The sequence below is a fragment of the Monodon monoceros genome, unplaced genomic scaffold (genome assembly GCF_005190385.1).
Source record: "Monodon monoceros isolate NGI ecotype Baffin Bay Population unplaced genomic scaffold, NGI_Narwhal_1 Super_Scaffold_13, whole genome shotgun sequence".
NCBI lineage: Eukaryota > Metazoa > Chordata > Mammalia > Artiodactyla > Monodontidae > Monodon > Monodon monoceros.
Genome location: NW_021703769.1, coordinates 53,618,560 through 53,638,216, shown reverse-complemented (window position 1 = coordinate 53,638,216; position 19,657 = coordinate 53,618,560). Strand labels below are relative to the sequence as shown.

General features: G+C 46.0%; 1 protein-coding gene across 4 annotated transcripts in view; it reads right to left on the bottom strand.

The window, feature by feature from the left end:
• RBFOX1 (RNA binding fox-1 homolog 1) overlaps positions 1-19,657 on the bottom strand; it is a 1,498,136-nt gene that overhangs the window by 1,227,667 nt on the left and 250,812 nt on the right. For 3 of the 4 annotated variants that reach the window (XM_029222049.1, XM_029222042.1, XM_029222050.1), the window contains exon 2: positions 966-1,028. The gene's annotated coding sequence lies outside the window, so the exon portion shown is untranslated. Of the gene's footprint in view, positions 1-965; positions 1,029-19,657 lie in introns of those variants that run through there. The other variant, XM_029222047.1, reaches the window with a different exon arrangement.

The window sequence follows — 19,657 nt, the reverse complement described above, 5'->3', positions numbered from 1 at the left end:
ACTCCCTTTGATCAGCCTCTCCCAGGCCTGGAGTCCCACAGCCTCCAATTCTACCTGCCCCTTTATGATATTTGATGTGTCAAATTAGTCACCTCCACTCTCAGAAGTAGAATATGTTAAGAAATTCTGAAACCTATGAAGGAAGCTACATCTTGGAAAAAACTAAATATTTCCTTAAGTTAGTCTTTTTAAATTTTGATATTTATGGTTACATTATTACAGATTTCTTCCCCAAACAAGTTGCTCGCCAGCAGAACTCCTGGAGAGGAGAGCTGATGGCAGAGACTTTATGGAGATGCAGTGTCACCACTACCCCGAATGCTGGTGTATCAGAAAAAAATAAGAGTTGGAGAAATTGGACAAAATACTGCTAGCTTCACCAAAAATAAAGTCCTTGCGTCCAATAAGACAGGCAGACGGCAGAAACTGCTTACTTGCTAAAAACAAATGAAATTTCCAAAATGTACCCCAGCATCTTAAAGTACAGAATTTCTTTTTTGAAGTAATTTCTATATAGGAGTAATGTATTCTGGCTCAGAAAGAGCAAAATGAACTGTTCTTAAATGCTTCCAGAAATATATGGTCTCACTAACTCCTCTGATTGCTGCCATTTCTTTTGACTTTGCAGGGTCCTATGACTGGGAGAGGGGGACAATGTCTACTGATGAGAAAAATTTAGGGAACAAAAAGAAAACAAAAGCACATTTAATTTAACCACCAGGCAGTAATGGTAGGTTTAACCCATCCACACTCTCAGACATTTTCTCTGTTCTTTTCCGGGGCTCTATCTAGCAAAGCCTCTTCTCATCTCTGAATCCAACGCAGTGGCGCAAAAAAGAAAGACACAGGCAAGCAGCAAAGTGTTTGTGGGGACCCCAGGCCTGCAGAAGAGGCTTTTCATCACAAACAGGATCAAAGCAATGGATGGAATTCTGTAATGACCTTCCAAAAGCGGTAGCACTTACTGAATGTTGAGTCTGATCAAGGAAGCTGTAAGTTCCACTTGCATGAGTTCTTTGAGCAGTTTCCTAGGGAGTAAGAGAAGGGAAGACTTTAGTATTGAGGAATGTATCCTTGAATTGGGTCTGTATCTTTTCTTGTCATAGTAATATCTGGTTAACCTCTAAAATAGGTGCTTGATCATATGGTAAATTTAACAATGACAATGGCGGTGATGATAAAAATGATTAACAGCAAATCGTCAAATATATTTTCATAGCATGCTTTCACACTCCAATTAGGAAGGCGTTACTATTTTCTCCACTTCAGAACAGGAAACTGAGACTCGCACAGCTCAAGTAAGTTGAGCAAAGTATGCATACTGTTTGGGGAGCCTGGATTTGAACCTGCGCAGTTGGGCACCAAGTTTAGAACCATTCTGCTATACTCTTGTCTTACACAGTGAGCCCTCTGTCACAGGATGTGTTCAAGGAAAGACGGGAGGTTGATCTTTCAGAGATATTATTGCGGAATCTCCTGAATTGAGTTAGGCAGAATGAAACCAACTCTACATTTCCTTTCAATTCTAGAACTCGAAGATTCTGTAATGCTCAATCCTGTGATAGCTAAGGTTCCAAGTGACTTCATTTAGCAATGAATAAAATTGTGATATAAGGTGTCCCATCAATAATAAATTTTATAAACATGGCTACTATCACCCAATCAGAAGGAGGAAGATTCATTTTTATTAATATTTAAATAAACCAAATATCACCTGAGCTGCAAATGGCCATTATAATATCATATAACTCAGTGAGTAGGGGGAAAGGTCATCTTCAACCAGAAAAATCAAGATTTACTAATAGAGGGACTTCGCTGGTGGTGCAGTGGTTAAAAATCCACCTGCCAATGCAGGGAACACGGGTTCAAGCCCTGGTCCAGGAAGATCCCACGCACCGCGGAGCAAATAAGCCTGTGCACCACAACTACTGAGCCTGCGCTCTAGAGCCTGTGAGCCACAACTACTGAAGCCCGCGTGCCTAGAGCCCGTGCTCCGCAACAAGAGAAGCCACCACAGTGAGAAGCCCGTGCACCACAACGACGAGTAGCCCCCGCTCGCCACAACTACAGAAAGCCTGCACACAGCAACGAAGACCCAATGCAGCCAAAAAGAAATTAATTAATTAAAAAAAAAAGATTTACTAATAAATCTGAAAGATGTATACGGCACCTTGCACCAACGAGAGTTGGCCCTGACTTGCTTCCTCTCTGGAAGAAACTTAAGTAGCAGAGGTGGGACTGGTTTTCGGTGTTCTAGAATCCTGATCCAGTGCTCTTTCAATACTCCTGTAAAGTAGGGTTATAACTTATACCCAGACTCAATGCAATTCACAAGTTTCAGAGCTCAATTATAAGCATGATTGGCAGATACATGTTTAAAAAATACTCTTCCCCTTTTTAAGATGCACGATTTTTTTTTAAACTTCACATTTTTTTTAAACTTCACTAGCACTGGTGTTGATAAATTAGAATATCTGATAACATCAAGAGGTTCCAAAATACTGGAAAGAGAGAGACCAGTGGCTGGAGAGGCCTGAGGGCATAGACAGCTATGAAGCTTGAGGATGGTGGTAACAGTGCTTATCCATCTGTAACCAAGCAGGATCCTATGGGGCCTTCCCAGGATAGACCCCCACCATGTCCTCTGCCTGCTTCTTGTTTGTAGAAAAGCTCTAATCTTCCAGGTCTCCCCTGAGTCACAAAAGCTTGGCTTAAGAATTAATGTTTGAAAGGTTGTAAACATGTTGGGACAAAAGTAGAGTTGGGCCAGGAGAACTAGAAACAATTTAAACAGTAAATCAATCATACGGCAGTCACAGAATCTTTAGTTCCTCCCTGGAGTACCTAGCTAATAGTATCTGATGCCCATTCCCGAGTTGTTTTACAGGTACTAAAACCCCCAACAAATGGACAAAGTTAACTACATGATGACCATGAGTATGTAACCCCCAGACCTGCTGGAGCCTGAGAATTGATAATGTTAACCCCTGTGACACCACCCTGTTACCCCAACATCAAGCAATCAGAGAACTGTGCATAAGCTGATCACACACCCTGCGACTTCCCTCCCTCATCTTGCCCTTAAAAACTCTTCCCTGAAATCCATAAGGGGAGTTAGGGTTTTTTGAGCATTAGCTGCCCTCCTTGTCTGGTGCCCACAGTGAATGCGGTACTTCCCTTCACCACAGCCTAGTGTCAGTAGATTGGCTTTACTGTGAGAGGAAGAATGGACCAAAGTTTGATTCAGTGACACATCCATCCATCCAAGCACCTTCCATCCTTCTTTCCTTCATTCAATCCATCCTTCCTTCCTTCCTTCCATCCATCCACATCTCCACTACCTACTAGCTTTGTGACCACAGATAAGTCACTTAACCTTTCTTTGTCTCAGTAAAATGGGAATAAACATAGTACCTACCTCAATGGATAGAGGTGAGTATTAAAAGTTAACAGTTGGGGGCTTCCCTGGTGGTGCAGTGGTTAAGAATCCACCTGCCAATGCAGGGGACAGGGGTTCGATCCCTGGCCCGGGAAGATCCCACATGCTATGGGAGCAACTAAGCCCATGCGTCAAAACTACTGAGCCTGCACTCCAAAGCCCGTGAGCCACAGCTACTGAGTCCGCGTGCCACAACTACTGAGGCCCACATGCCTAGAGCCCGTGCTCCACAACAAGAGAGGCCACAACAGTGAGATGCCCATGCACCACAACAAAGAGTAGCCCCTGCTCGCCGCAACTAGAGAAAGCCTGTGCACAGCAACAAAGACCCAACACAGCCAAAAATAAAAAACAAATAAATAAATAAATTTATTTTTTAAAAAAGTTAATATTTGTAAGGTGCTTAGCACTGTGCCTGGTACAAAGTCGATGCCATTTAAATTTTTATTATTATTTATTAAGTCTTTTTTAATGCCTAACACTGTCCTCCTGATGCCTACAGTCTACTGGGGAGACAGATCTTGGTCAGGGATGCTGGGGGAGGCCTTGCCAAGGAAGTGGCAGTGGGGTTGATATCTTAATGATGAGAAGAATGCAACCAGAAGAAGTGGAAAGAAGAGTTAGGACAGTTAGGAAATGAATAGTCAAACTATATGGTTATCTTCTATAAATTCATAGTATGCCTCAGCTGGAGAATTATCTGTGCCCTAATAATAGAAATAGCAGTAGTAGTAGATCCTAGGTAGACTGATCATATATCCATAGATATACTTTTTTTTTCTTTTTTTTTTGCGGTACGCGGGCCTCTCACTGCTGTGGCCTCTCCCGTTGCGGAGCACAGGCTCAGCGGCTATGGCTCACGGGCCCAGCCGCTCCGCGGCATGTGGGATCTTCCCGGACTGGGGCATGGACCCGTGTCCCCTGCATCGGCAGGTAGACTCTCAACCACTGTGCCACGAGGGAAGCCCCATAGATATACTTATTATAGGTCCTACGATCAAGTTCAACCTTCTTAACCCCTGCCCCTCCCCTCCAGTTGTTTCCTCCATCCCCTAAGACACTCACTCACATTGAAGATCCTGCTAAATTGAACTACTTTGAAAGACACGTAGCACTATACACCTCCAACCCTTTGGTCACATCTTCCTTCCAGAGCTCCCCATCACCTGGCCCAATTTGAACTCATTCTTCAAGGTCCACCCAAATGTAAACTTCTCTCTGTAACTTTCATTGACCCATCCAGCTGGACTGATTTTTTTCCAGGTGTCCCATGGCCTTTTGCACATTCCTCTATCTGAACAAGAATCATACACTCTCTCTAGCCCACTGCAGCATTGGCCTGTCCAGGCTGTGGACTACTGGAGGGCAAGGGACAATGTTCTATCCAACCCAGTAGCCTTGCCACCTGGCACAGCGCCCAGCCCCTTAGCAGCTGCTCACCACACTGGAAAGCCTAGGAAGCTCGCTGACCCAAAGTGCTACAGCACCAAGGAAGGGCACTGAGCTTTACTCCAGAAAGAAGTTTTCTCTGAGCATCATGGCCTTCTATGGTGCTCCCCTACTTGGCATGCAGGTGATAAGACTAATTTCACATCCATGTCAGCTTCATGCCCACACCTTTGGATCTGTTTTTAATCCAACCTGCAGTTGAAATGAATTTTATACCCCCCCCATCCTTTACACTAATAAGAATCTGTCAAATCCTTTAGGTGGATTGTTTTATAAAAACAAAGGCTGAGAACTATTGTTACAAGGTGAGAACAGAAATGGTCATTAGCAGTGGCACCAGACAGCAAGGAAAATCTAAGGATCTAGAGTTCCAAAGCAGCGATGTCACTTAAAATGAAACAAAACAAAACTAAGATTGTCCTGAGTTTGTAATTACTCTCACGAACTACCTAAAGGGCAATCTGTGACCAGGGAGAGTCTTGGGTCCCAGTGAAATTGGATGGAATTTTCATGGCACTGAGACTATGCACCAGCTAAAGAGCTGTGAGTGAAGGGAGCAGAAAGGACGTGGGAACAAAGTCAGGCAGAGCTGCGCACTCCGCGCACTAGCGGCAGTCACCTCGGCACTCCATCCAAATGGATGCACAGACAGCGAACCAATTACTTCCAAGATGCTGAAGTTGATGACCCCTGGGCAGGCAGTGCGTAGTTTAAGCTTCTAACTCGGACTCTCTCAACAGGGCTGGCTACTGCAACGTTTCTACTTCCATAGAATCGGCAACGCACTGCTTCATGGATTCCTGCACACGGGTGACCGTGATGAGCTGCTGAGATCTCCTGTCTCCACACCTGCCCCTCTCAGCCCCCCACGGAGCAGGCAGAGCAATCTTTCCAAGCTATGAATGCACCCACGTTACTTGATGGTTTCAACCCTAGGTGGATGGCTGCCCATTCCGTTGAGGACAAAGCTCACGCCGGTGGGGGACATAGGCTGACGCCCCACATGGTGTGCTCCTGGCCACAGCCTCAGCCTTGTTTGTTAGTGAGCAGTCACACCCTCCCTCCAGACCCCTTGTGTTACCAGCCCCAGGGACCTGCCAGTTCTGGGTCACATCTTACTCCCCACCAGCCACAGGGATGCTTTGTAGGCTGTGTCTTTGACCTGGGATGCTCTTAACACCCAATTAACTCTCATCGTTACTTCCTCAGGGAAACCTCGGCCACACGGTCTCACGAGCCCATTGTCTTTCCTTCATAGTGCACCTCACAGATGTCTCTTCACAGTCAGCTGAAAATGCTCTAATTCAAGTCTGCCTGTGTCACCAGCATGCCGGCTCCATGAGCTGAAAATGCTCTAATTCAAGTCTGCCTGTGTCACCAGCATGCCGGCTCCATGAGGGCAGGGACCACGTGTGTCTGCTCACCGTTTTAACTCTACCTCTGACCACACTGCAGTGGATATGGAAGGCATGTGATAGTACTTGCTGAAGGAAGGATGAAAGTGAGTGAGGGAGAGGGGAGAGAAGAGAGGGAGGGAGGGAGGGAGGCAGGCAGGCTTTCTCACCCTGTGGCTAACTTTAGACACACTTCCGGTGACTACCAGCTTCTCTAAGAGCTATTTCCCTCCCCCACCTCATCTCCCCCTAGCTCAGTCCAGAAATCAGGTCTGAGGTACCTGACCCTTGGTTCCCTAGGGCTGTGTTGAGTAGGGATGAGATGTCACCTGATCCAAGTTCAGTTTTCTTCCGGGAATTTGCACAGCGCTGCGAAGTTTCCGCCGGCTCCCAGAACTGAGAACTCGCTTATTGTGGGGTCACTGTTCCCTGCCACGTACTCAGCAAGAAGGGAAGCAGCCACGCTCTGGAGCAGGAAGAACAGAGCAGAGAGGCAAAGAGGCAAGAGTGCAGGGGCCCCGAGGCAGAGGGCTCCGGGTGGGCGTGGGGGCTGCCTCGTTGACGGATGACCCAGCTGCTCAGGATGCCTGACCCTCCTGGTACTGACCGCACCTCCCGACTCTCACGGCTGAGACTCACTTCTGGGCTGCGTAATGGATGTCCCCGTTTTTCGAGCTATTTTGAGTGGGTCTCTGTTACTTGCCAACAAAAGAGTCACGTGTCTCAAAGGGTGGCATCTCCCCCAGCTGGGAGGCTTCTCCAGCAGCTCTGCCTTCAAATACGCCCACTGTATCTTGACCACATCGGTGATCATGACCACGTGCGCTCTCTCCAAGCTTCTCAGCGGCCCCTGACCTTATTCGGGTGTCTGGAGCTTAACTGTTCTTAAAGGGGCCCTGAAGCCGCACCAGCACAGAGGAACGCAGCTGGTACCATAGGGGCTTAATAATGTGCGATCTGGCAATGGTGGAGCGTGGAGGGGCAGGTGCCAATCACTCCTGGGATGGGAGGCAAGTGGGCCAGAATGGGAGGTGCATGGCAGCTTCCTTAGGGTGCAGACGGTGACCCTCCCCAAGGGAATCCAGTGACTCTCAGCCACATGACATGAGGCTGCTGACCACTGGCCGCCACTGCAGTAGTTATCTGCCCAGCCGTGCTCGGCCATGCAAATGATTTGCCGTGTCCCTGGATTCGCTGCAGGATCTCAGCACCTGAGCTCCAGACTCAAGACCAATGCATCATTTTACTGTGGACTTGCGGTTTGTTTTCTAAGGGGTGCCGTGGGTTAAAGCACCATCTCCCACTGCAATCAGGCATGAGCACCCATGCAGCAAGGCCGGCATGGGACACTCTTTGAGCTGATTGTCCCGCACCATCTCTTCTTGCATCTTACCCCGCTCCCACATCCGATGCCTGGTCTGTATTGAGTATTCCGCCAAAGGTCCTGTTCTTCCCCTCCTGCCTTTGTTGAATGTTAAGTGACTGAGCTGAACAAGAACAAAAGCCAACAGCCAACAGTTCTAAGCTAAAATGGAATCCTCACCCCACTCCAACCTCACCAGCCTTTGCCCTGGCTGGTTCCCTTGCCTGGGAGTCTGTTCTCTTTTCGTCTGCCTGGGGAACAGGGACCTAGTCTTCACATCCTTGGGGTGCCCTTGCCAAGCACAGCGAAGAGCTCCCACCTCCCTGCTCTCAGAATTCCACTGGTACCTCTGAGCACTCGTGGCTCGCAGACATTAGTGGCTTTATCTGTCCTCTCCATTGGGTCATCAGCACTTTACAGCCCCAGGCCATACTTTACCTTATTCATGAATGATGGTACTATAGCCATTTGGGACACAGACTCGGGTTCAAAATCAGTTCTCCCACTCATTTAGCAATGTGATTTGGGGCAAGCTGCTTGACCTCTCTGAGCCTCTGTTTTCTTACCTATCAAATGGGAATAATAATGCCCTGCTCCTTGGAGGGCTGGTGTGAGGATTACACAATATAACTACCTGGCATGGCTAGTCAATACATGTTCACCATGCCAGACGCCCAACAATGATGCCTACTTGGTCAACAACAGTCCTTCCAATAAACAAAGTCGAAACATGCTTTGCAAAATTTTGCCAAGTAAGTAAGATTATCCAGGTGACTCTGACAGCAGAGCCCAGGTAGACCACTGGCCAACACAGCTGCTGGCACATAGTAGGTGTCATTTAAGAATCCCCAAACTAAAGAACCAATGGGGCTCTTCCCTCACTCATGAAATACAATTGCAGCTGCTGCTCCAAGGCTTATATTTGACTTGTCATACTGTTTAAATGCAATAAGCATCAATTAGTCTGCCTGCTGCATTTAATTTGGCTGCACTCACCCTGTCCGGTCAGGGCTCAAGTACAGTATCGGTGGCTGCTCCGTGGGAAGATGCTTCCCGGTCTCCCTCCCCAGGGAAGCAAACTTCCCCCTAAAGCTCCAGGGACCTTTGAGAGACTAACGATATTACACCCTATGCGCCAACCCGCTTTGAGGCTCATTGTTGGTGTGTTTAATTTCCTGTCTTGGCATTACAGGAGATTTCTAATGTTTGGGCTGTAGGGTATGTTCTGATTAAAAATAATCCTCCCAATTACGGGCTGGCATGAGCCTCCTGTCACATGCACTCTGCCACCAGCCTCTGCTTCCCTGTCAGCAATAATTGTATCTGCACTGCCTAACCATAAATGAAAACCCAAGGGGCACGTTTGGGTCCCAGGTTCCTGGGCCGCACAGGATCTTTTAATTTGCACTGTCTGTCAGAAAGATGCTTCTGTGTGTACTCCAAAGAAATCCGCAGACTCTCAGAATCAAGGCCAGAAAGAGCAAAGGTACCACAGCCTTCTTGGAGAAACTGTATTTGAACCTGCCAGAGATAACGGGGTGTAAGGCAACGAGGCGCTTTTTATTCTGCTCCAAACTTTAGCTAGACTCGGTATGAAACAGGGAAGCTGAACTCTAGGGAAATTTCAAGGTGTATTTATATTATTTTTTTTCCACCAAGTACATAAGACAGGACATTGCATTCAGAGCATGCGAAAGCAACTCTGTGAAAGGAAATATACACGTGAGACCTGATTATTTCAATCTCTATAAAATTAAAACTTTCTGGGTGTAGAGTGAGGGAAAGAGGTATGTGCTTTCAGCTGGGAAATATCACCAGGTTCTTCTTGGGTAAGCAGAGAGGAGCCGTCCCTGTGGCCAGGCCCAGAATAGGCAGTTGAAATACGGTGCGGAGTCAAAACAGTGTCACTTAGAGGCGTTATTGAGCAAAGGTTTGTTTAAGAGTAAGGAAGAGGGGGATGTTTTGTTGTATCTCTGCACCCACATCCCTTTTTCTAAGAAGGGCACCTGCCCAGGAATGGGGGTGTCTCGTCTCTCTCCCACTCACCTTCTTTCTCCCTGGACAGATGTTTGGAAGAGGGCAAGGCCTGACTCTGGGATGGGCATTAGGACCCTTATCTTAGGATTTTACAACCTGGACATGAGGGCAACATGCTGCTGTCAGCTCATGGACAGGGCCCTTGGATGGTGACACAGACTGAGGACCAGGGCACCTTTTGGGAGAAGTGATGGGGGACAAGGAGACGGCACAGCAGGGCAAGTCCACCCTTGGAAAGCAAGGAGAACGGAGCCGATGCAGAGGGGAGCAGAGGGCCCCACCCAGAGCTCTCCACTCGCCACCTGGGTTCCAGATAACCTTTGTGTCTCTCTGCCTTCACTTCTGATGCCTCGCTGAACGTTCTACACTGAGGATGAGCACGAGACACTGGGGTGCCTTCCTGAGAAAGTGCCCCTCTGGCCGAGCCTATGGTGGGTGGGTTTCTGTCGCTTACGGCCCATGTTTTGGTGACTGAGTGATCAGGGCGAGACCTATTCAGGACCACACAGGCAGGCTGTGCAAGACCAGGCAACTGTGCCACTGAAGCTTGCCCTGTGGACCAGATGGACCGTGGGTCTCATCCAACACGTAGCCTGTTTTGGTAAAAAAGTTTTATTGGGATACAACCATGCTCCTTTATCTGTGTACTATCCATGGCTGTGTTCACGCTGTAAGAGAACTGACTAGTCGTGACAGACTCTTTGACTCACAGACCCCAAAATATTTACTACTTGGCCCTTTATGGAGAAAGACTGCCACCCTTGATATAGAAGCTTACACAGATTCACATACACGTTCACAAAGATCTAAATAAGTAAAGATATGAATAATAATAATAAATAGTAATACTGCTATGATCATTATCCAGTACTAAGCATTTACCACTTACCAGGCATTTTACTTACAAAACACCCCTCCCGGGCACAACATCCATTATTTCCCTTTTTATGATGATGAACTTGACACTTAAGAATCTGAAAGAAATTACCCCAGGTCTTACCGCTAGGAATCAGCAAAGCCACGATCCAAATCCAGTTCTGTGTGGCTGTAAAATTCATACTTTTAACCAATATTTGGTATACCTATCAGTTTTTCAAAAGTAGAGAAATTGGGCTTCCCTGGTGGCGCAGTGGTTGAGAGTCCACCTGCTGATGCAGGGGACACGGGTTCGTGCCCCGGTCTGGGAAGATCCCACATGCCGCGGAGCGGCTGGGCCCGTGAGCCATGGCCGCTGAGCCTGCGCGTCCCGAGCCTGTGCTCCACAACGGGAGAGGCCACAACAGTGAGAGGCCCGCGTACCGCAAAAAATAAATAAATAAAAAGTAAAAGTAGAGAAATTGCCCAGTATGGCTTTTTTGGCAGGGCCTTGAGGCTCATTTCTAGCAGGAGGAGAAAAAGTGTGACCATCAGCTTCGTGGAGCAGCTTCCTACCGTGAATCTAGAGAATTTCACATTTCCACCCTTTAAAGGGGACTGTGGGCCATGAGGTTTCTTAGAGGTCCTGGAGGGGAGGATGGGCAAAGTAAACCAGAGACAGGAATGATTTTTAATTCCTGCAGACAGACTCAGGTTGAACGATAAAAGACTAGCAGAAATGGATGGGGACTGCAAGCTGATTATTGGCATCACACAGAATTGTCTGGGAGACAAAAATGTTCCTTCCCATCACAGCACCAACAGCCAGTGAGTTCATTCCACCAAGAGGAATGAGGCTTCTCAGCAAATGTTCACGAGTTCACATGAACTGAGTTTACCCAAATCCATCAGTGTCTGGAGCTGGCCTGGTACCTACTTGGTATCAAGGAGACCAAAGGATCTCATCCATGTACAAACCACCGAACCTCACACATAAAAGACTCGAGATGGACAGAGAGGACGAACGTCTGCAGAAATTTGATACAGAAAAAACTCTGCTACTTCAAAGGCATGAAAACTGATTAGAGAGAGGGCTCAGCGTCACCTGAAACTCGCCAGGCTCCAGGAGCAGGGCTCAGAGAGAAAGGAGACCATGCCCTTGTGGTTTCTACCCTGTGTGGTTTCAACTCTCAGCTCAAATATCGCTTCCTTGGCAAAGCCTCCTCCATCTGTCTCTCCAGCAGATCTAGGACCGGCTCCCTTATCGTCACTTATAACTCACACAGCAAAACACAACCATTTGATCAGCAACTGCCTTTCCTGCTCCACTGAATACTCCACGAGGACTCAGACACGGAGGGTTTTGTCCCCTACTGAGGACCTTCCTCTGCACCTAACACAGCGTCTGGACCAAAACTGGTGCTCGTTAATTATCTGTGGGATGGATGAATGAATGAGTGAATAATTCTAGAATGAAATCACGTTCTCCTCTGGCACTGCAAGGGTCTCCATCTGAGACCCAGGGGTTCTTCACTAACTCATCACATCACTGAAAGCTGTTTCCTTAAGCCCAATTTCCCCACAGATCCCATATCCAGCTTCTGATGGGTCACTAGAGGACCCATGACATTTGAAGAGACCAGTGTATGCATGAAGGAAGGGTTTTGACGTTGAGAGTCTTCCTCACCTGGGTATAAATCCCAGCTTCAGCACTTCCTAGCTGTGTGACCTTGAGTAAATTACTTTACATTTCTGGGCCTCAGTTCCCTCGTGGATAAGGTGGAAATGACAATGACTCTTTGCAGATTCTTTCAATGATTCAATGAGATAACACAGGGAAAGGGTTTAGAGTGTAATTACACGGGGTGTTCGAAGAGCTGTACCTACTGTAATCATACCCAAGTCCTCCTCCCAAGCTGAAGATGCTCTTAAAGAAGTAAAGTGATGTAAGATACTGTAACTTAAAGAAACTCAGTAAATATCGATTTGAGACAAATAGAGACATACGTATGTGAATGTATATCAAGACAATAATAATAACAGGAGAATAGTAATAATAATAATAGGAAAGAGGAGGAGAAGAAGCAGTATCCAACGCTCCCTCTGAGCCATGCACCGTGATGAGCAATCTGCACGCCGCATTCCACTGCATTCCCACGACATCCCTATGCTGTGGGTATCATTATTTCTAATTTTCAGATGAAGTGTGATACTCAGAGAGCTTAAGAACTTGTGCAAGTTCCCATGGAGAAATTAGAACTTCAACCCTGATCTGAATGGCAATTATGCTGTATTTGCTCTCAGAGAGAATGTTCCCCATTCCAAGCAAACATCATCGCCTGCTGGTGATGGCTCAGGACCTGGGCGGGGGGCAGGTGGGTGGGTGATGTCACAGAGACGGTGATATGCTTTTACAAGAGAGGAGCTTAGATGGGCCAGGATGCCACGATCAGCTCTCACTCGCAGAAGCAGCTTCAGCACAATGGACCATGCCCGCCCCACCAATCCACATTGGTTACTTTCCATCTTCTCACTAATTCTGTTGATCTTTGTCATTGGAGAGAGAGATTGTGCAGGTATAAGCAAAGGGCTTACAAAGGGAGGCCTCTCAGACATAGTGATTCTAAGTAGCAGTCTCTCCCCCTGAACGGCAACCACTTCTCCCCAGCCTTTGGAGTCCCATCAGACATATGGCACCACGAGAAAGATCCTCCCATGATTCGAATGGGCCTCCTTCCAAGACACCTGGTAGGTTGGGGGTGGTGGTGGTGGTGGATTAACGAACCATTGATGTAAAATGGAGAAAGGATATAGGAATCAGAAAGCTCACAAGAGGCTGAGATACAAACAGATTTACAGAGCTGGGGTACGAAGCACGTCATTGGGAATGCATGACACTTTTGTTCATTAGTCACCTTTTATTTTGAATCTGTTTCTCCATGAAAAGTAGCTCTGCATTTCTATCATCATGATTAACGTGTCAACAATACACAACCCTAACCACTGCATAAACCAGCCTGTCGTGGAGAAGGGGGGAAAAGAGACCCAAAAACCGAAACCAAAACAAAAGGTAAGGAAAAAAACCCTTAGTACATGGTGTGATATATTTGCTCAGATAACTCCTTTATTTACACCACTGAGAACACTTTATTTTTGAGCTCATAACTCATTGCTCTATAAAAGAAAAGCACGTACTTCAACATGGAGCAAGAAAATGTACCATAAAGAAAATCCATCCTCTTCTCGTAAGTCTCAATTTAAAAACAAAATTCTATTTAATATGTGTCGGACTCCAGAGCGCCTTATTACCTTATTTAATTCAGACCAGGGGAGATGTCTCAGAATAAAAATGGCACTAACATGATAGGCACTAGGCTGTGAAATGTGGACATCATATTTTCTTCAGAGAGATAATCAGCTTACGAGAATTCATTTCAACCTAAGAAAGGTCTCACAACTACACTGAAAATTCAAGCTGGTCTCATCATGCCCAGAATGTAATCTCAAGGAAATAGTAAAACCCTCAAGGCAAGCTTGGTGCAGTTATCTTTACGTACGAGAACAGTAAGCATCAGGTCGCAACAGAATCACTGTGGCAGGGTCTGCTCCCAAGGCTGGGAGAGACCTCTATGTAAAATACATCACATGCCTTTGCTGATAATACTGTTAATTTATTTTTTTTCTAGTGCTGAGAGTACTTTTCAAAGATGCACTGCTACCTTCTTTCCATCTAAAAATCCCTCCTAAATTTGGTATTCTGAAAAACACAAGGCTTAAAAAAATTGTTTCCTAAAGTAGTCACTAACAGGGTTTTAATCCCATCCTTGCTATTAACTAGCTGTTTGGCCTTGATTAGTTTACTTAAGCTCTGAGCCTCAGTTTCCTCATTGGCAAAAGAAAGGGTTTGGACCTTCATGATTTTAATTGCTCTTTTAATTTCTCCAGATGATTTGGTTCACGTGCATTCTCATGAGAAGGAAAACGAATGAGTGAATCAGCAAAGATACCCTACGAGTGTATGTAAGTCTTTAGAGAACAGACTTTTGGTTACCAAGGGGGAGGGGGGTGGGAGAGGGATGGAGTGGGAGTTTGGGATTAGCAGAGGCAAACTAGTATATGTAGAATGGATAAACAACAAGGTCTTACAGTATAGCACAGGGGACTATATTCAGTATCCTGTGATAAACCCTAATGGAAAAGAATATAAAAAAAGAATGTATATATATGTATACCTGAATCCCTTTGCTGAACAGCAGAAATTAACACAACATTTAAAGCAACTATATTTCAATTTTTAAAAAGTGTATGTAAGTCTCAACAGGAGTCGATAGCGAGATAAAATATACTGCGAGTACCTCTTCGTATGAAACTCCCCACCCCACACAGATTAAACAAAAATAGAGAAAACACATCTAGTCAGAAGCAAATGTCTAATTTTAAAAGAAATGCAATGAATTTCTGAAGATACAAGAGAAGTCCCCACAGCCAAGCCTTCACAGCAAAGCACCACCAAGCCATGTGGCACAATGTTACAGAAAGACAAAGACAATGAAATGAAGGGAAAATAGCCAGGTAGAAAGGTGGATCACTACAGCACTCAGCGTCTCCATGAGGGAAAAGGGGAGGCCATAGAGCCAGACTGAAGTCATGAACAGTTTGGTAAATGTTCCGAGGGCCACATCAGGTCATCATCTAAAGTTACATGTTTAATGTGAGACCTGTTTTGGGTGATATTTTCTTTACAGCGTGATTTCAAGTAAGTGATAAATAGTGTAGACTCAGCCACAAGAGATATAGGACAAAATATTCAAGACTGAAATATCCGCTTCTCTGATTTTTGTCATGAGAGAGAATAACTTTTTTTTTTTTTTTTTTTTTGCGGTACGCGGGCCTCTCACTGCTGTGGCCTCTCCCGTTGCGGAGCACAGGCTCCGGACGCGCAGGCTCAACGGCCATGGCTCACGGGCCCAGCCGCTCCGCGGCATGTGGGATCTTCCCGGATTGGGGCACGAACCCACGTCCCCTGCATCGGCAGGCGGACTCTCAACCACTGCGCCACCAGGGAAGCCCGAAAATAACATTTAATGGCAAGAACTCAAGACCTAAAGTAAGCAAAACTTGGGTTCTAGTTTTCCTCTGTGTCTGACATTGGGACATTTACGGACCGCTCTGAACCTCAGCATCTTCCTCTGGCATGTGGCGAACAGCACCTACACCAGAGGACTTGTCTGAAGATTGAAGGAAATAATGCCTGTAAAACACTTCACAAAATGCTTGCACACACGTACCACTTTGATAAATGCGAGCAACTTCTATTATGTGAAGCCTCACGTTTTGGGCTCAGATGGAGCATTTATAGACCATTTACTATAAGTTCCAGACCCTCTTCTAAACTTTCTCTGTAATATTTTCTTATTGAAGAACCTTCACAACAACAGTCATGAGTTACTTTCACTCACTTCACAGAGAATGCTCCAACTTACCTAAAACGCTTCAACCTTTCACAAAAATTAGAAAAGGATCACATTAAGAAAGGTACTTGCTTTAATAAGGTCTGTATCACTTAGTGAGAAAATAGTCCTTAATCCTAAAGCAAACCCCCAGCCAGGAAAAAAGGGTTCACTTGATTTCCACCCATGGTCCATATTCTTCTAGACCATGTGACAGCCATCAAAATACAGCATTCATACATACGAAACTCCTGGTAATTCCACATGGCTTTAGAGTCTGGGTGAGCAGAATTTCCTTCAGATTTAAAATATGTAGGCATCTTAAGTCTACAACTTGAAGAAGCAAAAGGGAAAAAAAAAATCTACATTCCAAAAGTTCCCAGCTTCTATTTCTAATCCTCAGGGATTTTTTCAGTGACAATTCAGAGGAAGTAAATGTTTTTAAAGGGAACATAATGTAAGTTATTTTTATTCATTTGAATGTGTGCATCCACTCATTAATCCATTCGGCATTTGCTGAGCTCCCGCTTTGTGAAAACCATCAAAGCATGGGGCCAGGTACAGTTCGGGATTCGGAGATGAATGTGATGCTCCATTTTCTAAACAAGCTCACATTAATAATAGCTGATAGAAAGCAACAGCAAAACCAGGTCCCAAGCAGAGCAAGGGTAGAGGGACATGTTCTGACTCGGGGGGGGGGGAGTGGTGGTGGAGGAAACATACACAGTAAAGTGACAACTGAGATGACTCACGGAGAATAATTAGGTTTTGTTTATTCTGCGGTCAGACAAGGGGAGCCTGAAGAACTGGAAATACTGCGGTTTAAACAGAGCGTTTGGCTCCCCATGTGGAGGCATGGCACTCCACGGTGTCCTGGGGGGATCCTGAGCGATCTTCAGGAGCCAGAATGAATGTGGGAAGGTTAGTGGGGGGAGTGATCCTGGAAAGATGAGGCTAGATGGAGGAGGCTTCACTGGATGTACCTAATAACAGCACCAATGTAAGGAACACTTACTACGTGCCAGGCACTGTGCCTAATGCTTTACACAGACTAACAGAGGGCGGAGTCTCCCCAATAAATCTGTGAAGTAGGAGCTTCTAACACCAGCTTCACAGCTGAGGAAACCGAGCTCAGAGGGTTATGAAAGACATCGGAGTGATATAAAGGGGAGCTGTGCCCTTAAATGAAACCCATCAGACCCCAAAGGCCAGGCTCTAGGCCACTGTAAATAAATGAGTTTAGGCTTCAACTGGTAGGCATGAAGGATCCATGAAGGATGTCTGAGGAAGAGTAGGACATATTCTGACCTGTATTTTTAGGAGAATAACTGGCCACGCAGTACAGAAAGGGCTGGGAGTGAGAAGATGGAGATAGAGGCTCAGGGAGCTACTGGAAAATGCAGTCTCTGAAACCACTTTATCCGGCCTTTTATTTCTGCCTCACCATTGGCTGGCTTTGTGACTTGGGGCAGGTTACTCAACTTCTCTGAGCCTCAAGGTCTCCATCTGTAATATGGGAATCGTAGCAATACCACTCATCTCAAGAAGACTGTTTTGAGGAATAAATGAATTAATGTATTTAGAGTCTTTAGATCTGCCTTGTTAATTGAAGCCACTTAAGAATGATGTTAATTAGTTTATCATCTCCTAAAAAAAAGACACACTGAAAGGGAAAAAGAAAATGATCAGCCCACTCAGTTGAATCCCTGGGGATGTCAAACGCTTCAGGCACTTGCATTTTCTTTGCGTTGTTAGTAGTCAGCTTGACCCTCCCTTTTGAAGCTCCCACCACCTACGCCATCCCCCAGGAAGCTTCCAGATCCGACTGTGGGTTGCAAATCCTCCTTAACCTGGGCACAAAGACAGGGTATCAGAGATGAGGACCAAGACAACAGGGGATGGGTCAAGGTCCCTGTAGTCTCTTCCATCCGCCACTACCAATTCCATCATGTGCCCTCCCAGTGAAACTCTTTGGCCTCTTAAGTGCCAAATTACTGTGTGTGGGATGCCTGGTCACCCAGGAACCAAAACAGATTGTAATTCCAAATTTTCCATGAACACCCAGAGGGCAATGTGATACATTTAAACATCACACTGTCTTTGCATCCAACAAATATGTGAACGCACCATGATTTGTTTCATTTCCAGGGCTAAACTTTGGGAAATGCTCTCCTGAGATGGCTGGCTTGTCATTCTCGAACCCTGCTTGGTACATTAGCACTAAAGGTCTCTTTACTTTTTAATAAGCACTGTTGCCGACCCAGAAAAAAGGTCTTGGTGAATCACATGCGTGTGCTATATTAACTGAACGCGTCAGGTTCTGCTTAGCAAAAGGCAAAGTTCAGATACTTTGCAGCTGCACTGAACTTGATTTGAAAAGGAATCATCAAGCCTCGGCAGCTGTTACACCCCGATTATTCTGAAAACCTAAAGACAAAATAAAATTTTGTCAACTAAATTGATCATTGTTTTCGACCTGTCAGGGATACACGATTTACGTGTGGTACATACAAATGGGAGGCGTGTGGGGAGCTCTGGGTGCTACTCTGAGTTCCGTTAGTGGGATGGAAAACGATAGCAGGTGATGGCTTATGTCGAGGACACCGTGCCGGAGAACTGAGCTAATAAACACTAATATCATTCTCATTTTACAGATGAGGAAACCAAGGTTCACAGAAGTTTTGTAACATGCCCAAGACCACCACAATTGTAAGGTCACCAGTAAGTGGTGAGGCTGGGATTTAAGCCACCATCTGACAGCAGGTCCACGGATGTCACCCTGTGCTCTGTTAGCAGTCACGCATTTGTGGTCTCCCGCTAGATGGCGAGCTTACGGCACTCTAATCGCTAACATTTAGTGCCTGGCCGTGTGCTAAGCATTCTTAAAATATCATCTCCCCTGATCGCTACATCTATCTACGAGGCAGGAACTGCTTTAATATCCATTTTCCAGATAAGCAATGTGAGGCTTTGAAGAAAAAGGTCACCCAGGTTTTTTTAGTGATAAAGCTAGGATTCTGCTTCCAGAACCAAACTTTTGCCCTCTTTCTTATTTGACTATCTAGCGCTGAACTTGGCACCAAGCTGACAACCAGTGATTGATGACTGGATGAGTGGATTAATGACTAGATCCGTGGAGGGGATCTCTGTGAAGTCGGGTGGAACCTTCACCTCCATACCCACGGCATCTTGCAAGGTGCCCAGCACACAACAGGTTGCTCAATAAATGTCTGTGCAAAGAATGACTGCTGCTATGACTCAATGCATGTGAACCCAGGGCTGATTCCTTTGCAGAAGAGGGAGAGATGTTTGATGATTATCTCCTCAGCGAAGCCTTTTCACTCCCTTCCTGCCCTCCATGATAACCACACACAAATGTGCAAAGAAAATGGTTATGTTACATCTGGTGTCCTGCTGGATTAGCTTGTGGCCTGGGGGACGTGATTGGCGCCAAGGGTCGTAATCCTTCACTCCCTATCTCTTTGCAAACAAAACTGACAAAATGCTCCCAGGGCTCTCTGAAGTAACCTTCACATCTGTGAACAGCCGGCTCTACGCGCTTTTCTCCCGAGTGGGTGTCCCTCTCCCCTCCTCATCTCAGGAAAGAGGCCAGATGCAGGTACTGGTCCCCTCAGCATCATGCACTGTATCAGCAGCTTCACCCCAGTAA